The following is a 23,045-nucleotide window of genomic DNA, read 5'->3' on the forward strand; positions in this document are numbered from 1 at the left end:
CAAGGTGAATCTGTTCAGTATAACATGTGATGTCACATGAGGACGAGCTTTACCATACAACAGTGATTAACTAAGAGAATTAACTTCATTGTGTCTCAGCATTTTCTTACAGTAGCACAGATTTTATGGCATATTAAAGTTAGCTGTTGTGTATTCAAACAAAATCTTCATAGGTTCATATTCAGTTCAAGCCAAAGAGGGTAATTTCTGCGCCACTGACCGGAATTGCAAAAATAAACATTGTTTTCAAACACCTTTCCAAATACGGTATCCGTCTGCTGTGGATCTGAACAAACAGATAGTCCCACCCCTTGCTTAAACCATTTGTTGAGCCAGATGGATTTAAACTCCAGTGTTTAAATCCATGTCTTCAGAAGTAATATAATAGGTGTTGTGAGAAATAGAACAATATTTAAGTATTTTTTTACTCTAAATATCCACTTTCACTTTTACATCTGAAAGTCACATGGTGCCTGTTTAGTTTTACTTTCACATCTGAAAGTGAAAGTTAAAGTGGAGTTTTAGAGTAAAAAAGGAATTAAATATTGTTCTGTTTCTCACCCACACATATTATATTGCTTCTGAAGACATGGATTTAAACACTGGAGTCGTATGGATTACTTTTATGTTTCCTTTGTGATTTTTAGAGCTATAAAGGTCTGATCACCATTCACTTGCATTGTATGGACCAATAGAGCTGAGATATTCTTCTAAAAATTTTAATTTGTGTTCTGCTGAAGAAAGAAAATCATACACATATGGGATGAAATGAGGGTGAGTAAATGATGATAGAATTTTCATTTTGGGGTGAACTATTCCTTTGAAAATGCAAAAAAAGAAAAGAAAAAAAAAGAAAAAAAAATCTATTAAATAACATGCACTGATAAATCATTCACAAAAAGACCAGAAATATGTTTTAAAGGAATAGTCCAGGTGCAATAAAATTTTTGCATAATTGACAGCATTTGTGGCATGATATTGATTTCCACTCATCCCTCGTTTATTAAAAAAGATTCAAAATTAAATAAAAAAAAAATGTAGTTACATTTAAGCCACTTACAATGGAAGTGAATAGAGCCAGTCCATATACATTAAAATAAACATTATATAAAATGTTTTGCCACAAGATGTTAACATCATACATGCTAACATGATTTTAGTGTGATATATTTGCTTATTAACCTTATCAGTGTAAAGTTATATCCAATATTACAACTTCGTTGCCATCAGTAAAACCTGTAAGCAATTTTATCACACTAAAATCATGTAGAAAAGAGATTGTGTCACACTAGGATCATGCTAACACATGTAATGTTTACGTTTTGTGGCTATACTTTTGAAACAGTGTACTGGTCTCATTAACTTCTATTGTAACTGCCTTACTGTATCCTAACTGTGATTTTGAGCCAAGATGAAATTATTTTCTGTGGTAATAAACATTACACAACAAATGATGTTGATTGAGTTTTATTGTATTGAACCTGAAACATTCCTTCAAGAAAGTATATACTGTAGGGTTCCATTTGATTTAATGTTAACAGTTAAACTATTGATTTATAAAAGAAGCAAGTGAACAAAACTTTCTTTGACCATTCATCACTGCTCAGATAACTAATTTAGTGTGATCAAGGGGCTGAAAAAGTGTAAAAGGCTCACACACCTCAGCCTGGCCCATAACAACATCTCACGCATTAGAGGCCTGGACCATCAACCACTCAGAGAGCTCTGTCTCGTCCCAGCAGCCATCTTAAACACACATACATAAATTTACCCAGCAAATTTATAACAGCAACACACGTTAAACATAGCTAATATATTCCTGCTGATTAATAAGTGCAGAGGGGTATAATAAAATATGAGTGTAAATCTTGAAATAATAATTACACATTAAGAATAGGTTTGCAAAGTAATTAATGTGTGTTTTGAGGTGGGAAATCATCAGGGTGAGGTGATGAAGGCAAGGACAGGCATATTGTTTCTTTGGGAATAAAATATGTCACACTCTACATTATGAGCTGATGAATGAACATATTAACACTTGATTTTAATGTTATATTGGACTTCTAATATGTGTTTTTTTATTGATTTTTTTATCGTGTGTCTGTGAAATTAGTCCTCTCTTTCCTAAAGTGTTTATGAGTCCCTGTTGGATTAATTTGCATCAGTCTGCATAACATATTTTTCTGCTCTATGTTCACTGCTCACCTCATTGTATCTACTGGTCACCTGTCATCCTCCTCCTGATAATGCTGTTTTGTCAACACTTTTAGTAAGGTTACCTAGCTCACAGTCTGTGATAGTGTGGGCAACAGCACTGTCTCTTTTTTGCCACTCCCCTTACTGTTGTGATACACTTGACAAGCTCCCCTAACTGTGTGTTTTTAGGCTGTATGCTTGATTATGCTCTTGCCTTCTCAGACATTATAAAAGCCTGGTGTTGAAGCCCACCATATGGCAGGCCAGCGTGCCAGCAGACCTTTGCCACTCATCTGAAGGATGTTTATGCTGTCCTTTATCAAAGAGATTCTTCATCGTCAGCAGTGCTGTGTCCTTTGGTGTCCATTTCCCTATGAGGCCAAGCTGCCGGCGTGAGAGAGCCTGGACCTCGTTCAAAATTAATACACACACAACAGTGGGCACACTCATACACACCCACCCGCATCCTGATCCTGTCCGCCCCCCAGTTGCTCTGAGACCCTGAACAGTGTGCTCCTGTCAGCCTGTTCCTCTCACACCCATCACGCTTTGGATCTGGAGCTTCCAGAGCCGCTCGTGGTCACTGTCCCCCGCTGTTCTCTGCCAGGCATGGGGTGTTGTAAGGCCAGGGCATTGGAAGCAGGACAGTAGATGATAAACTAGGTCAGGAGATTCACTGTACAGCCATAGGGTCTATAGAGAGCCTCTTGTTCATTGATATGCTTTTTCTATCTCACCAGATGTTCACCTGTCAGTCCTTACCATCAACCTCATGTTAACTAAGCTCACCTGTCAATCAAACAATAATAGCCAGACTGGAAAGTTCCATGACCATGCAGATGGCCATCAGAGTGTTTTAGTTACTTCATAGTTAGACATTGAAATTAAAACTGTGTGTGTGTGTGGTTGTGTGTTAAGAAGGGGAATGTCATACAAAAGATTGAGAATCTCCAGACTCTACGGAACCTGCAGACTCTGGATTTGTCCTGTAATCGCATTCAAAATCTCTCAGGTCTCCAAAACCTTCATCTCCTGGGAGCCGTCAACCTTGAGAGCAATCTGGTAAACGAACAGCTGTATTTTTGTCTTATTGTGTTATGGAAATAGTTTCAAATGTTACAAGACACCACGGAATAACAAAGAGCTAGCAAAAAAAGAGCCAATATGATCAAGTGAAACTTGATAAAATGGTTAGGAAGGTTTAATTTTGTGAAAATTTCAAAGGAAAACATCAGTATGTGACTGTATGTGGTATCATATTCATGATCAGACCTTCAGGCCTACATGGAATCTGTACACACAAAAACTCAGCAGAAATCTTGGCAGATTCATGTGGAATTAGAATGCCCATTATTCACAAAGTGCTATACATTCCCTGCCACTTGCGTGTTCTTTTAATATTTATTTTGGTTACTTTGGTTATGCTTTAGCTACCAATAAGATAGTAGTACCCTCAGCTTCATTTAACAAAGTGTTCCATAGCTAAATTCATTCCACAGAATTCCATGGATTCCACTCAAAATTGATGCAAAAAATGCAAAGAAAAAAAGTTTGTAGATTCCATCTGGGCCTGCTCATGATACCCTGAAACAGCCTATATATTACACACACAAAAAAAAAAAAAAAAAAAAAATGTATCTTGAATTTTATCAATTTCCCTAAATGGCTGTGGCAAATTGTCTTCTTTTATGTGTTTTGTCTAACAGATCAGTGAGATAAAGGAGGCCTTGCATTTGCATGACCTCATTTTGTTGAGAGAACTGAATCTCCTCAAAAACCCACTCCAGGTGAGACCATCTTAACCAGAACACTCCACAACACTGGAAAGACTGGGCGTTTATCTCTACCATATATTTCCTTCATTGCCATTTACTCTCTTCCAGAACCAAGATGACTACAGTCTGGCTGTGATCTTCCTCCTTCAGCATCTCACTCTTCTGGACCAACACACTGTTCCTGCAGAAGAGAAGGTGATAATGTGATTTCTATTATCTTGTTTCTCTAGTTTCTTGTTTCTAAAAAGTGAAGCACCTATTTTGCACTAGAACACATTTTCAAGGCTGTTTTAAATTCAGAGCTCTACTAGACAAAATCCGAAAGAATTAAATTAGAAAAACAAACTTGCTCTGAATATTTGTCAGAAAATAAAGTACATGAATGATTACAGCTGTTTCTGTGAGGTAAATATTAATTCATGTTGCTGTTGTCTTTTATTTTCAGGTGTCTGTTGTGAACAAGTATGAGCCTCCTCTAGAGGTGGTGGCAGCCAGAGATCATATAACACACTTGGTGTACCAGCTCATGCAGCCGCAGGTTACATTTGACAGGTGTGAGTTTTAGATTCCCTTTCTGTTTCTTTTTAGGGGCATGTCCTGTCTGCAAAGGGCATTTCAGAGCAGAAACCACTCAGTACAATCTTCAGATTTGTACTTAATCTAGACCAGTAGTGTGTTTCCATTGGAAGTCATTCAGTGTGCCATCTAATCATATTTGGTTAACTTCCTCACAAAGACTTCCTAAGCACAGTTCATGCTGATATTATTCACTAATCTAGATTGTTCCATGTCATTCTGTTTAATCCACAAGCACTCTGCCCAGTTTGGATGCTCCCTACCCCATGCTGGTCTTCACTGGCCCACAGGCCTGTGGAAAGAGGGAACTTGCCCATAAATTGTACCAGGAATTCAGCGACTATTTTGCTTATGGGTATGTGTCAGTTTGTTGTGTATTTTAGTAGCCAATACTGATAGAATGTTCTTACAAATTACTTAAAGTTGGTCTGTATTTTGTGATATTAATCTTGAAAATACTTTGAAAACTCCTGTAGTCTGAAAATGAATACCCATTATTAGAAAATGAATGCTCTTTTTTCTCTGAGAGGATGGCTCAGACTATCACTTTGTCACTGAAGAAGAATTTCAAAACATGATTCAAATGGCAATTCTCTGCCACATTCAAATGATTGCTATGATCTGTTGTGACAGTTGTTAATCCACAGAAGGCATTAAACTGAAGTATTTTACTTATAATGCTAACAGTGGATGCTATTTAGTTTCCTCTTTAATTGTTTTGTGACCATTCATCTGTGGAAATAGAGTCCCTGGAGCCATATTGTTCTACAAAGCAATAAAATGCCAAATAATTAATGAGGGGAGAGAATTTCCCCCGATTCTCTTTCCCCAGGCCCCTTGAGAGTGCATCTTGTTTAGCTCTTAAGTGTTGCTATATAAGTCAGTATTATTGATTGATAGTGGCTGGAAGGAAGCCTTTTGAAGTGTGATTATAACCTTATGCTGCCAGCGTAGAGGACGAGGCTGAGATGAGTTTTATAGACTAACCTGTCCTACCTATATCACACCAACACAGATGTGTGTCTGGATTCTGCAGATGCAAACGTTCCTCTGCATTTTCCTCTTTACAAAGCTTAGTATGTCTCTCTAGGCCTGTTAAAGTAAATAAAGGTAAGGATTAGGGCATGGTTGGGGTTTGTACTGATGTTTTAAGCACTTTGACCAGCAAAGACAGTGACGGGAGAGAGAAACATGTGTTTAATGTAGGTTTCACTGTTGAAATGGCTTTCCGGAGTAAAAACTTGACAGGAAGAGATTTCAGCATCATGCTGGGTGATATATAGCGTTGCAGTGCCTAAATGGACCCAGGCGCACTTATACACAGGAGTCAAAGGTTTGTCTATGTGAAGCCAAGTGAAGAACGATGTTCCTCTTGTCTGCAAAGGTCAAGAGTTCAGGTCACAGCTGAGAGCATTGCTCTGCCATGAACCTGAGCTGAACACCCTGAACATCCATGATGATGCCCATTCTAGAGATGATTAGATGAATCTGAGATGAACTTTCACCATGATGTTTTTTGACAGTCATGCTCCATTTACAGTATCATCTACAGTTTTCACATTTTTGGGTTTGAATTGCTGAAGTAAACTATAGGGGGTGAATGAGAGACAATAGCAAATATTATTTTGTGATCCCATTTGCTTCAAAACCAAAAGAAAAATCCACTATCATGTTCCTATTCCAAAGTGGTGGATTACAGCAGTCAGAAGAGAGAAAGATGCCAAATTTGCTGTAACTCGCTCAGGAGCTGTATTTGAAACTGAATTACATTTAGATGTTTCATCAAAGTGTGAAAAGGATACATTTATGTTTTACTCTTTCTCTCTTAGGGTAAGTTTGTCCAGACGATGCAATAAGGTTGTCATTGGTATGGTCTGTCTCAAGAGTCCATTGAGTGTGTGGCTCGTGAGGGTCTGGCCTGCTGTGTACATATGGAACTAGAGGTACGCATTAAGAAAACATGTTCCACCATGTTGGCATGCTTTGACCAACCACAAAATACCACAGACTGGGTCAGCTGGAACAGCAGTTAATTGTACTGGACATTTTGTGTATTTGCTCCAATACCAGGGAGGGTATAGCTTGAAGAACTCATATTTCGAGCCCCGTTACATCTTTTACACATTTACATTTATGCATTTGGCAGACGCTTTTATCCAAAGCAACTTACAGTGCCCTGATTACAGGGACAATCCCCCTGGAGCAACCTGGAGTTAAGTGCCTTGCTCAAGGACACTGGTGGTGGCTGTGGGGATTGAACCAACAACCTTCCATTTACCAGTTCAGTGCTTTAGTCCACTACACCACACCACAACACACATAGTTTTAAAGCAGCTTTACAGAAACTTATGCTGTAACAGAAAATGAAGCTGCAATGCCTTAAAGTCCTTATTGTGTGGTTTAAATGAATAACGTGATTGAAAATCATGCCTTAAAAATTAATATCTTTAGGCCTCCAGTGAGCAAGCCAAAAGCGACAAAACTCGATAAGTTGTTAGTTTTTCGAGAAAAATAATCTTGGGAGAGACCAGGCTCAACTGGGGGAGCCAGTTCCCCTCTGGCTATACACTTTGTCGCATAAGTTTTGGTTTATCGCAAAAGAAATCTGCCCTTAAGCTGTTTCCAAAAAGAAATGTGTGAATATCGCTCATTGTGTACCTTTCGCCTTCCAGATATCCCTAATTCTCCCACCCCCGAGACAATTCATTGAAATTAGACAGCTTACTGTCATTTTAATTTCACATATAAATGCAATCAGAAGACGAGGAATTGCAATCAAAAGGGATCTGTTGCCCTTCTGATAGGACTGTAATATTGGTCCTGATGTTGCGCCTATCGCAGGTTGCCACCGGTTCCGACCTGAAAGCGAACCGTAATGGCCCGGTTCAAGCTGGCAACCTGCACCAAGTAGTGGGGGAACTTTCGGTCTTAGTATAAGGACTATCCAATGATGTGTATATGCTGTGTGCACAACTATTAAAGAAAAATTGATGCAGTGTAATTTCAGGGTTTACATATGATACATTCCTGATATTCAATAGGCTATTTTGAACAATCATCTAATCTAAAGCATCGCCATCACAACTGCATTATGTCCTGCATATTTGTCCAGCAACTTTTAATGACCCCACTGAACTTGATTGTCATCTAAAATTAATTTTAGCGTCATAATGCAATTTACATTTTCTGAAGAAGCTCAGCAAATGCGATCCGAGGTAAAGAGAGTTAGATTTAAAATATTTAAAAGTTTTAAAATGTTCAAAAGCTCGTTTTCTGAAAGTGAACTCCACATTTGACAAATAGTTCTGATAGTTTATATTCTTGAAAAAAGTGTAGAACATTCTGAGAATGTCATTCAGCTGACTTTTTTCATCTACAAAACAGGATAAGGCTAATTTAAGTTTGTGTAAAGAAAAGGCATATATAGGCCTAACAATATAATTTTTTCGTTTGGTTAACTTATGTTTTTAATTTAACGCTTTATTCGTTTGATAATTTATTTAATTTAATACAGGGAATTTTGCTGGCATTTTTTTCAAAAGCTAAACAATAATTTAATAGAGTTGAGCTATATGTTAGTGTTCCAAAAAAGCACACTGATGCTTTTCTTCTAGTATTGTGTATTTATTTTTAATTTAAAATGTCTTTGTGCACAGAAATTTTATGTTTTTTGTATTGTGGGCTAATTCCATGACTGCTGTCTATTATTTTGAATGGTGTGGAAAAGCAACTTTAATAAATAAACGGATGGCTACCACGATTAAATTAATCGCAAAGAGTGGCCATTCATTTGTTCTCCGTGCACTTGTCGATGACAGGTGCATGATACGAGATATTTGTGTTGGCACTCCTGGAAGTGTCATGATGCAGATGTGTTTGCAGCATCGGATCTATGCAGGTATGCCATTAAGACCAATCCATAAGTCAAGTCATTTTTATTTGTATAGTGCTTTTCACAACACACATCATTTCAAAGCAGATTTACAGGAAATCATGCATTAACAAAAACAGAATGAAACTGTAATATCTATAATGTGCGAGTAATGCTTCACATACAATAAATTGGCTTTCAAGGATGTATACCTTGTCGTCATGATTAACACAGGCTAATGATTGGGGTAAATTCTGTCATGTAACACGACATTTTTTCGTTAATGCCAATTTTCTAGACAAAAAGTGTTTCCAAATCAGTTTTTCACAACAACTGAAGTATCGACATAGAGTTTATGCGCTAGAGTTAAACTGAAAAATATTATGTTGACACTTGTGAAATTTTTCCATCAGCTATATCGGTAAACTTTTTAATGCGCTACACCTTTTGGTGCAAAAAACCCTTGGATGGAAACGTAGTTTATGTGTAATGCAAGTAATGTATTATTTGAGTAAACTTAGTAGATGTTAGTGGGCAATGTTTAAAACTTTTTTTAAATCTGACAGATTTTGTATAATCTGTAAGATTAATGATTATTGATTAATGTGATACTTGTGTTATATTTCTATAATACTAAATCTCCATCCACTTTTGTTGTATGGAAAGGACATTCTAATAATACTGAGGTTGGAACAACATGGGGTTGAGCAAACGATAACAACGTTTTGATTTTTTCGACTATTCCTTTAAAGGGATAGTTCACCCAGACATGAAAATGATCTCATCAGTTACTCACCCCATGCCATCTAAAATGTGTATGACTTTCTTTTTTCAGCAGTACACAAATTATGATTTTTAGAAGAATATCTAAGCGCTGTATGTCCATTCAATGCAATCCATACAAAAGTGAATGGTGGCCAGGTCTTTGAAGCTCCAAAAAGAAGATCAAGTCAGCATAAACATAATCCATCAAACTCCAGTGGTTAAATTGGTTAAAAAACAGACTGTACATCTTGACAGCAGTCTCATTGGCGATCATGATTTCAAGCTTGATTAAAATCATGCCTAGAGACTGCAATGGCAAGATGTAAAGTGAAAAGGAGTTTTATTTTTGCCTGTTCTCACCCAAAGCGAACTAGATCACTTCAATTTTCATTTTTGGGTGAACTATCTCTTTAAAGCCAAAATAAACTGTGTAGATTTATAGGAAGTGGTATTTTATTTCCCTGTGTGAATTGTAAGGAATCCCAAAGTTACAATAGAGCAAATCAAAATGTTTTTTAAAAGATTCTTTCACATATTAATGTGAACTTAATTGTGGCTCTTATTGGCCCTCTTTTAAATGCAGTGATTAAAATGAGATCTATTCAGATGATCGTGCTGATGCCTACTGGACTTTAAATCAGCTGGTCAAGGAGTACCTTGGTTTAGAAGAGCATGGAGGAGGAGGAAAAGGAGGAGGAGGAGAAAGCAGCTCATTCACACCTAACAACACCTCCACTAAAGAGCCTCCAGCCATATTTTGCCATACACTTAAAGGGATTGTTAATCAAAAAATAACAATGTAAGCCACAGTCACCATTCACTTTCATTAAATGGAAAAAAATCCAATGAAAGTGAATGGTGACTGAGGCTTATATTCTACTAAACATGTCTTTTTGTGTTCCACAGAAGAAAGAAAATCATACTGGTTTACAACAACATGAGGGTGTGTAAACGATAACAGAATTTTCCCTTAAACTATCCCTTAAAAAGAGGTGAATTCTATCTGAGGGACACTTATACAGGATTATATATGTAGTTTATAGTTATAAATAGTTGGAATGTATGAGGTTGTGGCATTATACAGCTCCAGCCACAGCAGACATCTGTTCATGATGGCTGAGTGCCCTAACGATAGGTCTGTTTTAGATGCAACAGGTGGGTTACTTGCAGCCAACACAGAGGAAGCCACTGACCTCATGGACTCATACAGCAGAAACTACCAGAACAAATTCCAGGCCAAAATGAGCCCTAAATGAACCCCTGCGGTGAGTGGGAATTTCCAGCATCGTTGACCATGTTATTTTTGCACAGTCATTCATGCTACACCATAACTTTCTCTGTTAAATTCAACCACATGAGCACAGAACTAGAAGAGTTAGAAGAGTATTTTTTTTTTCTTAAAATCTACAGACGCTATCATGGTCATAAATAACATAATGGGATGAAGTGAACCACAGTCACTCTCATGTGAGCACACTCATCTGGTCTAAAATATTTATTTAAACCCGGTAGGATATGACCGCCAGACAGGAGCAGCTGATTTGGGAAGCTCTGAGTGGAAAGAGTCCTGGTGCATATACAGAGCTGTTTCAGAGGTAACATAAATCTTACTGTTCATTACCCACAAATTGAGATTGGGCAATGTAGAATTCAGTGACAGAGGACCACTATTCCAACCATACAACATTGAGTAAATAAGAGTTAATCAAGTGGAATACTGTTTTTATATGCAATGATTTAAATGTAAGTTTAAGTTTGTTTGGTCAAACAGGTAGTCCCACACCCAAACTCACGTTGTTGGTTATTCCAGACCAACAAAATTTGTCTCCTCATCAGCATTTTACCAGCACCACCCCAGGCCATTGTGTACACTGCTTTACTGATATCTGTGTATTTATTTGTGTCACAGTGCACCAACAGCTCCATCATCATTAGCCTCTCACTCCCAGCCTCCGCATGGACCCTCATCTTCCCCAATGCGTCCAGTTGGCCTCATCGGTCCTGACCTCGATAAGGACAGCAGGTATGCCACACACACCTTGACTTTTTTACCTCTCCCCTTTGACCCTGGCACAGTAGGACAATTAACCTTTCCCCAAAGTCCTCTGCTTCTGTATATCATTTCCCAAGACGTGTTTTATCTTGTAGCCCCTCCCTTTATGTTTATAACCTCTGTCTCCATTTTACACACATATAGGCTCAAATATCAAAGTTTTCATCCCCAGCTCAAAGTCAAAGCATTCAGGTAGCTGACACGCCCCAGGCCATCTGGAAGATATATGTGTTGGAGCATGTAAATGTAGATTTATGACTATCGGTGCTTTTGCCTCTCCTGTGTGTGAGCACAGGATCTCTAAACAGGCGAGGAAATACAAGACTACTCCTGTGAAATATGCATGTCCCCAAGATATTTAAATACACAATAATTTAGCTCATTAAGAGGAATCCTGAGAGACTTACAGAGCCGCCCAGCCTGTGTGGTGCAACGGCTTTTGCTTAGGAAAGATAGGAAAAAAATTATACAAATAATGTACTAGTCTAAATTGTGGTAATCATGGCTTTTTGTTTCTCCGCTGGGGAAAGGCGATATGCATGTGGAGTTTGTTACTTCACAATCTAGTTATAAATTCTACTGTGAAATCAATTGAAAATGCAAGCTGTGGAATCAAGGGATATATATAAAGAGACCATTGCCAACTCCTGTAAAAACAAAACTGTATCGTTCTGATGCCAATCAAAACAGTTGTTAATGGCAGACTAGAGACATTATTTAAATTAAATTAGCACTGATGTGTGTGTTTGTGTGTGTGTGTGTGTGTGTGTTTAACTAAAACCTATAAAGATTGATCAATTTCCATATTAAAGATGTTCTTTGGGGGTGGGGGGGCTCAGTGAATAAAGACACTGACTACCACCCCTGGAATCGTGAATTGGAATCCAGGGCGTGCTGAGTGACTCCAGCCAGGTCTCCTAAGCAACCAAATTGGCCCGTTTGCTAGGGAGGGTAGAGTCACATGGGGTAACATCCTCGTTGTCGCTATAATGTGGTTCGTTCTCGGTGGGGCGTGTGGTGAGCTGTGGTTGGATGTCGCAGAGAATAGCGTGAAGCCTCCACACTCGCTATGTCTCCATGGTACGCGCTCAACAAGTCACGTGATGAGATGCGCGGATTGACGGTCTCAGATGCGGAAGCAACTGAGATTCGTACTCCGCCACCCGGATTGAGGCGAGTCACTATACGCCACCACAAGGACCTAGAGCACATTGGGAACTGGGCATTCCAAATTGGGGAGAAAAAGAGGAGAAGAAAAAAAAAGATGTTCTTTGGAGTTTCTTTCCAGCTGAACTGAGTATTCTTGCAGAATTTAACCATAAAGAACCCATGAAATGGCTTGATGAGCACAGTTTTCTTTCCTATGGTGATGTATTTCCTTTGGAAATTGAAAGTTGGGGCAGGACATAACAAAGAGCTTGAGTATTTTGTAAATAATTAAAAAAAAAACACCTTAAAAAAAATTAGTTTGCATCACAGCCATGAACATGATTTGCTGCTTGCTGTTGCTAGTCAGAAGTAGGTGATATTTTGGGGAGGGACATTCCCATTCTAAAGAGCTTTTCATTGGAAACAATTCCAGTGCAAGATGAGTCATCAATATTTTTGGTCCGTTTTCCTAGAAGATAATGGCTGTATATTTTACAAGCATATATCAGCTTGAAAGTTAGTTTTGTCAACTCTTAGGAGTAAGGTTGAAACGATTAGTTGATGTTATCAACAGTGTCGACAATAAGAAATTGTCTAAAAAAAATTTGTTGTCGAATAGTCATTTAACGTAACACGAGATCATAGGGAATTCTAATGAAGTGCGAGAGGAGCACTGTGGCTCGCGCCTGGCTGAGGAGAGGAAGATACAGCTCACAGTTCAGATGCACTCTAAACTTTCCAAACAGCATACGGTGATGTAGATCGCAAAGTATGAGGGAATTATACTACAAAAATACAAAATAAGTAAATACAGATGAAGTGTCATCCTAATGTAAAATAAATAGAAGCCGGACCTGGCGTTTCACTTGAGCAAAACTTGCCTGTCAGAGCGTCTAAAAATGAAACAGCCCGGCGTTTTATGTTTAAATCATCCTTTATTAAAGTTCAAATAATAAGGAAGTGGGTTGTGTAAATAAGCACAAACTCCGAAACTGGCATTTCTCTGTGCTGTCAGAGCCACTTACGGTATATAAGTCGTGTGAAAAACAGAGTGATAGAGTTTCAAACTTCTACCGGCTGATAAACCCTCTCCTCTCACGCGAACACACTCGTACTTCACGCACAATCGCTTTTAAGATTTTAACATGATGGATTGTGTCGTAGTGAATCATAATACGTGTAACGGTGTGAATCTTATCGTGAAGAAAATTGGCGATACGCAGCTCTGTTAAGAAGAGAGAGTTTTTTGTGTGTGTGTGTGTGTTAGTTAAAGATGGATCAAAGTGAACAAAAAGGTGAGAGAGTGTAGTCTTAGCCCAATATACAATGCCAAAAAAATTCAAATTGGTTATTGATTTGTCTTTTTTGGTTTGTTTTCCATTAGAAATATCTAAAACTCCTTATGTATTTACTTTAGGAGCTATACTGCAGAAGACAATTTTTTTAGATAATGTTAAATATAATATTTAATATATATGTAATATTTGAAAATACCAAAAAAAATCCTTAAAACAATACACATTTACCTGAGAAGCAATATATAAGATATTTAGACTTGCTTTCAAAGAAAATATATTGAATACAAGAATATTTTGTCTTTACTGCACTGGCAGAAATATGAACAAGTGAAAAAATACACTTATATTCAAGATACATTCTCTGAAAGCAAGTCTAAATATCTTATATGATCATTTCAAATGGAAAACAAGACAAAAACACTTGATAACAATAGGAATTTTTGCAGTTAATTTTTTAATGAATTAAATTTAATAAAAATCCAAGTATTTTTTGAGGCATTTTTAAAAGATGATGTTGTCCTCTTTATTGTTGTATTCACGTTTAATACAACATTTTAAGTCGAGGCACAAGATGAATAGTCGGTTAAGAGCTAATGATTAATCGTTGCAATAATCAACGAATAGTCGAATAATCGTTCTAGTAATTGTTAGATTAGACGATTATCAAAATAATCGTTAGTTGCAGCCCTACTTTGGAGTACACTAGCATACCTCAAAGCTAACAGACATGGACTCAAAGCCACAAAACTCCACTTTTGATTTCACAGAGTCTTTCATATGTCTAACTAATATGACCTCTCTAACTGCCTTACTTTTCCATCTCATCTTCTACAACTCTCTCTCTCTACCTTTCTCTGTCTCTCTCTTTCTCTTTCCCTCCCCTTTCTCACAGTTCTGAGGAATCTCGTGCCAGTTCTGGCCTGTCTATAAGGAGCTCAGCAGGAGCACTCTCAGCGGAAAGCCCAGCCAGAGGATCAGACGCTGGGTCAGGGCCCAACATTGAGCCTTTGGATGTGTCTTTGTTGGGGCAGGACCGAGACTCCCTTAGAGGTGATATATAGTGGCATATATAAGATGCTCTGCAGCAGATCTGATCTGTACATTAAGCCATTGTTGATTTTATTCACATATACTGTATATGAAGGAACCATCTTCATCTAGCTACTGATTTACTAGGGTGATTTTATTTGGATTCATACTGCAGGTATTTGTATGTAAAGTGTACATATTATTTTTTGGTACATTTGGATCAACACTGAAAATTAAAATTTTAACAAATTGACAGCATCTAAAACATAACCCTTTCACGTATGTACAATGAGTTCAATACTCAGACACAATTTCATAGCAAGACTCTCAATTATCAGTAAATTATGAAGAAACTTTGTCAGAGAAAGACTTTTTAAATAGCAAATTCATTTAAAATTGAACGAATAACAGCAAAGTCATTGCAAAGTTGCACTCCTTGTATGGCTGAATTTAAACAACCTTAAAGCTGAACAAGTACAAAGTATAAGTGAAACACTGTTAACGTTGCTGTGTAAAATGATTTGTGTGTTCATCATCCATATATTTATAGTGTACATATCCATATCTATTCAAACGTAGAACCATACTTTACTTAGGAATACCTACGAAAACTAATGAGATTATGTTGGATTTACAGTAAATGACTCAACCCTTTTGTTAATTTGACTAATGCATAGCTGACTGATGTCCTGTATGTCACATGGACTCAGGTCTGACCCTTGATGCTCCTTGCTCAGCCTCCAAGCATGTCTCACCAACACTCCCCTCCTCCCCAGGCTGCTCAGGTGCCAGCGTCAAACCTGTTCTGCCCCCCATCCCATCTGGACGCAAGACCAATTATTCCAGCACAAAGCACTTACTGCTAGGTTAGAGAGGTAGTGGAGGGATGGTAAAGGTATAGACAGAGGGAAAGAGATTGTAGGACCTCACGTGAGTGTTGTGTTAATTCCGTTAGCTGTGTAAATAGCAAAACGGCTTCATTGTGTAACATGGACTTAACTCAAATGGAATGCTTTCTTGAGTAATTTTGCTTAAAATGGACTCTTTGGTGGCTTCTTCCTTCGTTTTATATCTGATTGCCTGTATTGAATGTGTCTCTTTGTTATATCTGACACACATCAGCTGAGTAAATATAATGAGACAGCTATTCAGGTATCTCTTTGACACAAGTTGCATTTCATTTTCACATACATTTTTCATCAATGTGAGGTATGTGTTGTGGGTGAGCCTGTGTGTGTGTATCTGTATGTACACACACCTGGCCGTCCATCAGCGTCAGTCCCTCTAACCAGCAGATGTTGCAATGATCTCATAATTCAGAGGCAGTTTCAGACAAGACAGCTCCAGTACCGTGAGAGCCTCAGGCATAACCTACTTACAGAGATAGTCTTCACACCTTAGTTACCTTATCATCCATATCTAGATTCCAGCTCTCTCTTTTTCTGTCTCATAATGCTTCACAATAGCATCATATGCTCAGTTGTCCTCACAAAGGTAAAGTGTGTACTGTCTGTGATGGAAAATAATGACTGTTTTCAAACAGGAAATTATTTTCTTCTTCATGTTTGTTTTTCTGTGGACACTTAAGACAGTGTGATATATTTTATGGCATAACATATTTAAAGTAACTAAATAATTTTTTTCCACACCTGATTTTAGTCTTAAAACATCCTCTGTTCCCTTCTTTCATCTTTGAACATATCTCCATAACCTGCACTCTTAAAACCAAGATCATATCTCAGAGAAAGACACATCTGTCCACATTAAAGAGATCGTTCATGCAAAAATGAATATTCTCTCATCATTTACTCACCCTCATGCCATCCCAGAAGTGTATGAATTTCTTTCTTCTGCAGAACACAAATGAAGATTTTTAGGAGAATATTTCAGCTCTGTTGGTTCATACAATGCAAGTGAATGGTGACCAGAACTCAGAAGGTCCAAAATATACATAACGGCAGCATAAAAGTAATCCATAAGACTCCAGTGGTTAAATCCATGTCTTCAGAAGTGATATGATAGTGCAATGAGAGGTCAAACAGACAATACTTCTTTATTTTATGTACTACTGTATATACACACACACATTCACACATTTCATTTTGTATTTATCATTCCTATTATGTGTGTAATATGTGAGAACTTACAATAAATTACATTGCACTAGTACAGCTGTGCCCAGCCAACCCCCATTTGTTGACACTTTCGTTGTGTGTTTATCGGGTGATTCTCATGAAACCTGTCAATAAAATCTCTTGGATATATTTAACCCCAAATCAATACAAAATAATAAATATGACATTATACTTTATTTTGCATAAAGAATAAAGCCTACATTTAGTACCTTTAAGATTTTTTGCTTTGTGACATTATCTATAGGACACTTTAGCACCTATTACCCCCCAATTCTCACTATTTTAATAAGAGACTAAAAACAAAATGTTTTACATTTTGGTTCATTATGAGCCAAAACTGTATTTTATTGTATTTTTACATTCAGAAGTTCCACAGTCTCATTTCCAAATGGTTACCGATTAGAACAAAATAAAAGAACGTTCAATAATGTTCTTTTTAAAATGACAGTACTCTGCATTAAGGGGTGGGTGAAATACCAATTGTAGTGTCGCCAGATCTCGCAACAGAAACAAGCAACCAGGTCTGGAAAAACAAACCCAAAATAAGCAAAAATAAGCAACTACATTTTTTCCTGTGTGGTGGATTTATCAGCATAGAAATAATAACAAGCGTACAGTTAATTAACAGTTAAGTATACATTTTATTATGGATCTGCTTCTCAGTCAAAACCCAGCAGCTTCAAATCTGTATTAATGCACTATATCTAGAATATAAGTGAAGAATTGGAAACAACTGAGAAATTTACTTTTTACCTCTAATAATATTTTCCTGGTATCTTAGCCGTGTATGTATATTTACTTCCACAATGGGCAATTAGGCAAAGAAATGTGTGAAGCAGCAGTTTTCTTCAGGATCAAAGCTTTTTGCAAAATGTTTAATTTTTTGGGCAACATGAAATGGTATAGTTCCAAAAACGTACTGTGATTAAACCATTTGACCTTTAGTTTCTTGAAAAAATTATCGTAACAAAATTAACCGGTCATAACCTGTTACCAGCATTTAAAAATTGAACAATTGAAAATCACTTTGTTCCTGTTTTCAATTACGTTCTGCAAAAATTGGAAATTTCGTGCAGAAGAATGCAAATTGTCTGCTAGCATTTTCTGATAACATGCTGCATTCATCTGGAAATTTCCCTTTTACTATTGCCATTGTTTTCAAGGATGATTCATATCTATGTATGTATAAATATATATATATATATATATATATATATATATATCTGTAATGATCTTTTAAATTAAAATCAGCAAAAATGAAAGCACCAGCAGCACCAAGGAAGTACTGCAATGATGTATAAATTATTTACAATCTAAAAAATGTTACATATTTTTTTTTTTTTTTAATTTGCGGTTATGAGAACATTATCTTTTTTTTTTTTTTCTTTTTTTTTGCCTAATAATGAGAATTTGGGGGTTAAAAGTACAACTTAAAAAAAAATAATAATAAAAAAAAAAATTGGCTTCATTTTACATGTGCAAAATATAATTTCTTATTTGTTTCTTTTGATTTTGGAGTAAAATTGTACCAGGGCATCAAAACATATGCATAGCCTAGCCTAGCCTCTCTGGTTTGTTATTCTACTGGGAAAATAACATGAGGCTTATATTTGGACAATTTGATCAACATTTTAAAAAGGGTTTTTACTTTTTACTCAAGGTTTTCACACAGTTCCATTTTTTTTCCATTGTGATGGATGTTCTGCCTCTGATTTGGTAGTAGGACAAAAGTTTACTGCACATAAAGTAAATCAGCTGTCGAGACGCGCAACTGACAAAAGCCTTTGAAGTAGAGGCACAGTATTAGAAAAGATGGAATAAAGTACATCTGCACAGAATAAGGTGTTCAAAAGTCTTCTGGTCCTGCTAAAAGATACAGACAGATTATTACAAGTGCCAATGAATGATCTACATCTTTTCCATTTCACCTCTCTTCAACTGTTCACCAGAAATGAAATATGTGATTTGTGTCTTTAAATCTGCTTGGCACATATTAATGTCTTCCATGAAGGATTTGGGCCTTTCTTATTTTATTTTAGGTTATTTCTTTTTAGAGAATGTAAACGAAAGGTTAAACGAGTTTGAAGATATCAATGTTTGCCAAAAATTTCTTTATGACAGATTAATACATTTTTATCAATGGATTTATAATCTAAGACCTATACAAGAGTTACTCTTTCAGTGTTAGGGTCAACTTGTAATTACTTGAATATTCTGAATAAGATTCTGTTGCTTGGCTTTGCTGCTATGCTGTTGTGTTGAGTCAACATTTAATCTTAAAAGGTGTAGTTAGCTTCACCCCTGAGAATTCATTGGTGCTTCTGTCTGGAATCCATGCAGCACAGTTGTTGTTACCAAGGCAACTGGCTCTCTGCAATGCACCTCTTGTTTTCCTATTTGGAGACAGGAAGCCTGAAGCATTGGCTTCATGTGCCAACAGCCCCACATTAATTCCCCCTCATGCTGATTGGAGAATATTTCTAATACTTTTAATTAGGGAATACTTTCTCTCTCTTCCTCCCCTTCCGCAATGGGGAGTACCAAAGAGCTCAGTGACTATCATTGACTATTAGTTCAGCAGCTGATGTTGCAGTGGCATGCATTTGGCAGTTTTCTTTCTTATATATTGCAATTCTGCAGCATAGAATGGGCATTTTGTTTATGGTCGAACCGCCTCTCCATTAGTCAGTGTTTATACATCAGTGGTGGCATTTTAAATAATTCACATTTGCTCAGATGGTGAATCAGAACAAAAGTTGAATAAATGTAAAGTTTTTTCTCCCTCTCAATTCAATCTTTCCATCTGTCTGTGCATCAGTCATTTGCACTAACCCACACAAGATCTCCTGTGGAGCAGGACGCCAGCTGGCTCAAGCCTTCTTCATCTTGGGCAAAGGCTTTGCCATGCCTCATAAATGTGGTGCCGGTTTTTAACTGAGGCATTTAATTTCTGATGGAGAGCAGCTCTGCGGATGTTATTGGGCATGTTTAACAGGTGTATTTATCACCCTTTGATGGTACGGCCAGAGCTCCGGGTTCTCTGCCTGCCGTGTCTTCTACACAGAAGTAAATGTGGAATCAGGCATCTAAAATGCTTAGCATTCTTATCCAGGTTCTCTGCACTCTCTGGTCTGGATTTACGTTGAGTGGTTGAATAGAATTTTTCGAACACATGGTCATGGATAAATTATTCTTTGAATCAGTTTAGGATAGACAAATCTGGAGCACAGACACAAAGCTTTTTCACTGTAAAATGTAGAAGACTCTTTGATAACTCTGGTTAATGTTTCCCTGTCTGATTTCTGTATAATGACATGTCCAGCTTTTGTGCACAGCATCGTGCCTTAGGAAAAGATTAAATCAGGCCAAAGGTCATAACTTTCTTGGTTTTAACAAAAGTATACTGTAAAGATACAGCAATCCACATCCAACTCAAACGTCAGTATAATACATCATGAATCCCCTCATAGGGTTTTAAAAAGTTTTAAAGACATACTCAGTTCTCATCTGATCTCCCAGAGTCTCAGGCAGGGTCAGAAATTAGGGGCTCTTGGAGCAAGAATGCCACCAAAAGTAAAAATGTGTAATTTTTTATTTTTTTATTTATTTATTTATTTATTTATTTTACATTTGTAACATCTGATATAGTTCTTATTATACTGTTCTAGGCCTAGTTATATATTATCACAAAATGTTAAGTTAATATTGACTTAATTTTATGGGTAATACTGTAGATAATTTATTGAATTTTAATAGACTTATAGTATATATAGTATAATCTTAATATTTTATTATAATATAATTAATAATATTATTAATGATATAAATAAATTATTATAAATAATTCATATTAATAATATACAGTAATATAGTAATGTTTAATATATAATATTAATATTCATATGTTATGCTAATTTGTTACCTTTAAATGAAGTTATTTACATAAGGTATGACACACTGTATATTTTTATGTTTTAAAAAAAATCAAAGATACAAAAAATGCCCCTGAAAATCAAATTCAGAGGGCAAATGTTGCCCCTCAGTTGAAAAGTTTCTGACACTGGTCTTTCAAGAAATCTTTGTTACACACCATCACAAATGTACAGTATGTAAGCATCACAGGCCACAGCATCAGGCCTAAATTACAGCCAGTGTCAGCACTGTGAGGCATGGCTATAATTGCACAAGCCTTAGCGTGTCCTCCCACGGCATGACAATTTTCTGTTAACATAGGCTGTTTGTGGGGTGATCACTCGCCCAGCCCTGCAGAGATATAATGTCAATGGCTTGAGATCTCTCTCCCCATAGGGCAGTGTGACACCTTTGAAGCCCAGGATTCTGTTTACATTCCTGGAGATAATGGAGATGAATAGAGATAATTATAGCACTAATTTTTACAGTTATTTGCAAGTTAATATTTGGGAGAGTCACTATGGCCTCTGTTAATAACTGGGGTGAGATTAATGTTTTTGTGGCTTTTGATGAAAGACAGAGAGGAAGCAGTTAGGTAGGTTAACACTTAACTGAGGTGTCACATAGTTCACAAGTAGCATGCTGAAATTTGCTCAGACATTGCAACAAAAGTGCTATTTGCAACTTTAAATGATTGTCCCCCCAAAAAGGACAATTAATACAAAAACTATCATTGATACAACTAAATTTACTCCAAACCTAGGCATAAGCAATGCACAGGAAACTGTCCCAGTCTAAGTTCAATTATGCACTTTCACTACAGACAATATGAAAAAAATTATGACACAGTAAGGATAATACCACTGCGTGCCCTATTTTAAGAGTGCTAGCGCTAAGCGCAGCACTATGCTTTAAGTCATAACTGCAAAGTCAATGGGCATGGCCATGAAGTATTGATATTTTCTTGCAAGCATGTTCTAAGTCTAGGCACAAGTGGGTTTGGCGAAATTTCATGTGCAAAGCGCTAACGGTTCAAGTGAAATTTTATTCTGAGGTTCTTCTCCGGTTATTGCAGCGTCTGCGTCCTATTATATATTCCATTACCTCAAGCACTAGCAATATAAATAAATACAGCACTATTCATAAGAAGTTGGTACTGTGGACTGTATGCAATGAATTAGAAGAACAGAAATATGGATTTACCTTTTTTGTGCATTACCTGCATCCTTGTTGAATGTCAGGCATACCATTTCAGTGACACTCCTTATATGCATGGAATATGTGATTCTGTTCAGGATTTGGATGTAGGCTTATATTATGGAGAATGTAAGTATTATTAATCATTTTGATCAAATGACACACAAATCATGGCTAGTATTAACAGTGATTGTTTACCTTGGTGCACCTTACTTCTACCGGTTGATTTTGCTTTAAAAAATTACATTAATTTAATGAAACACAAAAAGCTTAAACTGAAAATATTTCTAAATTCAAATTACATTTCAAACTAAATGAAAATTTAATAAAAATAACTAATTAATATTATAATATAAACAAATATATACATGTCCCTAAATCCAAAAATGTTACTCTCTGTAACTTTTTTCACCGGACTATTTTGCAGTGACTAAAATTCACTCTACGACAACAGGTGGAAAAATAGCAATACAAATTAGATCATAAATACAATTGTAAGTATAAACATAATAATAATCATTTAAAAATACACCATGACCTATAGATAGTGCAACACAAATCTCATACATTTTTGTTTCATAAAACATCTACAACAGTGATCGTCAAGGACGTTATTTGATGTTCCACTATATTTTCAGATTTTGGACATGAACTTTATTACCGCCTGCTGGTGGAATCTCCAAACTGCTGGTGGAATCTCCGAACTAGTGCAAGAACTGAAATTAGACTTTGTGCTGAAAACAGACCTGCTTCTCAGACGTCTTAGCATAATTACCTATTTCTCAGGAAAATAGCAAATTGCGCTTTGCGGCACATCGTTAACATACAATTCACTCACAGTTTGCGCACATACACCCACAGATAATGCAAACACTCCCATCCACGTGCACTTGCGCTTTGCGGTGGCACAAAAATTGCGCTTAGAATTGGCGCTCTCACGAAAATTAGATAAGATCTTGCACATGGTCTTTGCGCATTGCGCTGCGCTTAGCACACTCACAAATATAGAGGCCTGCATCTATCCACCTTTTCCCTTAAAGCAGAAGTGTTCCACGATTCATAACGGAAGCCTTGTATGATTCATAACTG

General features: G+C 36.8%; 1 pseudogene; it reads left to right on the forward strand.

Moving 5' to 3' along the window:
- Nucleotides 1–1,615: 1,615 nt before the first annotated feature.
- On the forward strand, nucleotides 1,616–21,220 carry LOC127436601 (leucine-rich repeat and guanylate kinase domain-containing protein-like; annotated as a pseudogene).
- Nucleotides 21,221–23,045: the final 1,825 nt, after the last annotated feature.

The sequence above is a fragment of the Myxocyprinus asiaticus genome, chromosome 47 (assembly GCF_019703515.2).
Source record: "Myxocyprinus asiaticus isolate MX2 ecotype Aquarium Trade chromosome 47, UBuf_Myxa_2, whole genome shotgun sequence".
Taxonomy (NCBI): Eukaryota; Metazoa; Chordata; class Actinopteri; order Cypriniformes; family Catostomidae; genus Myxocyprinus; species Myxocyprinus asiaticus.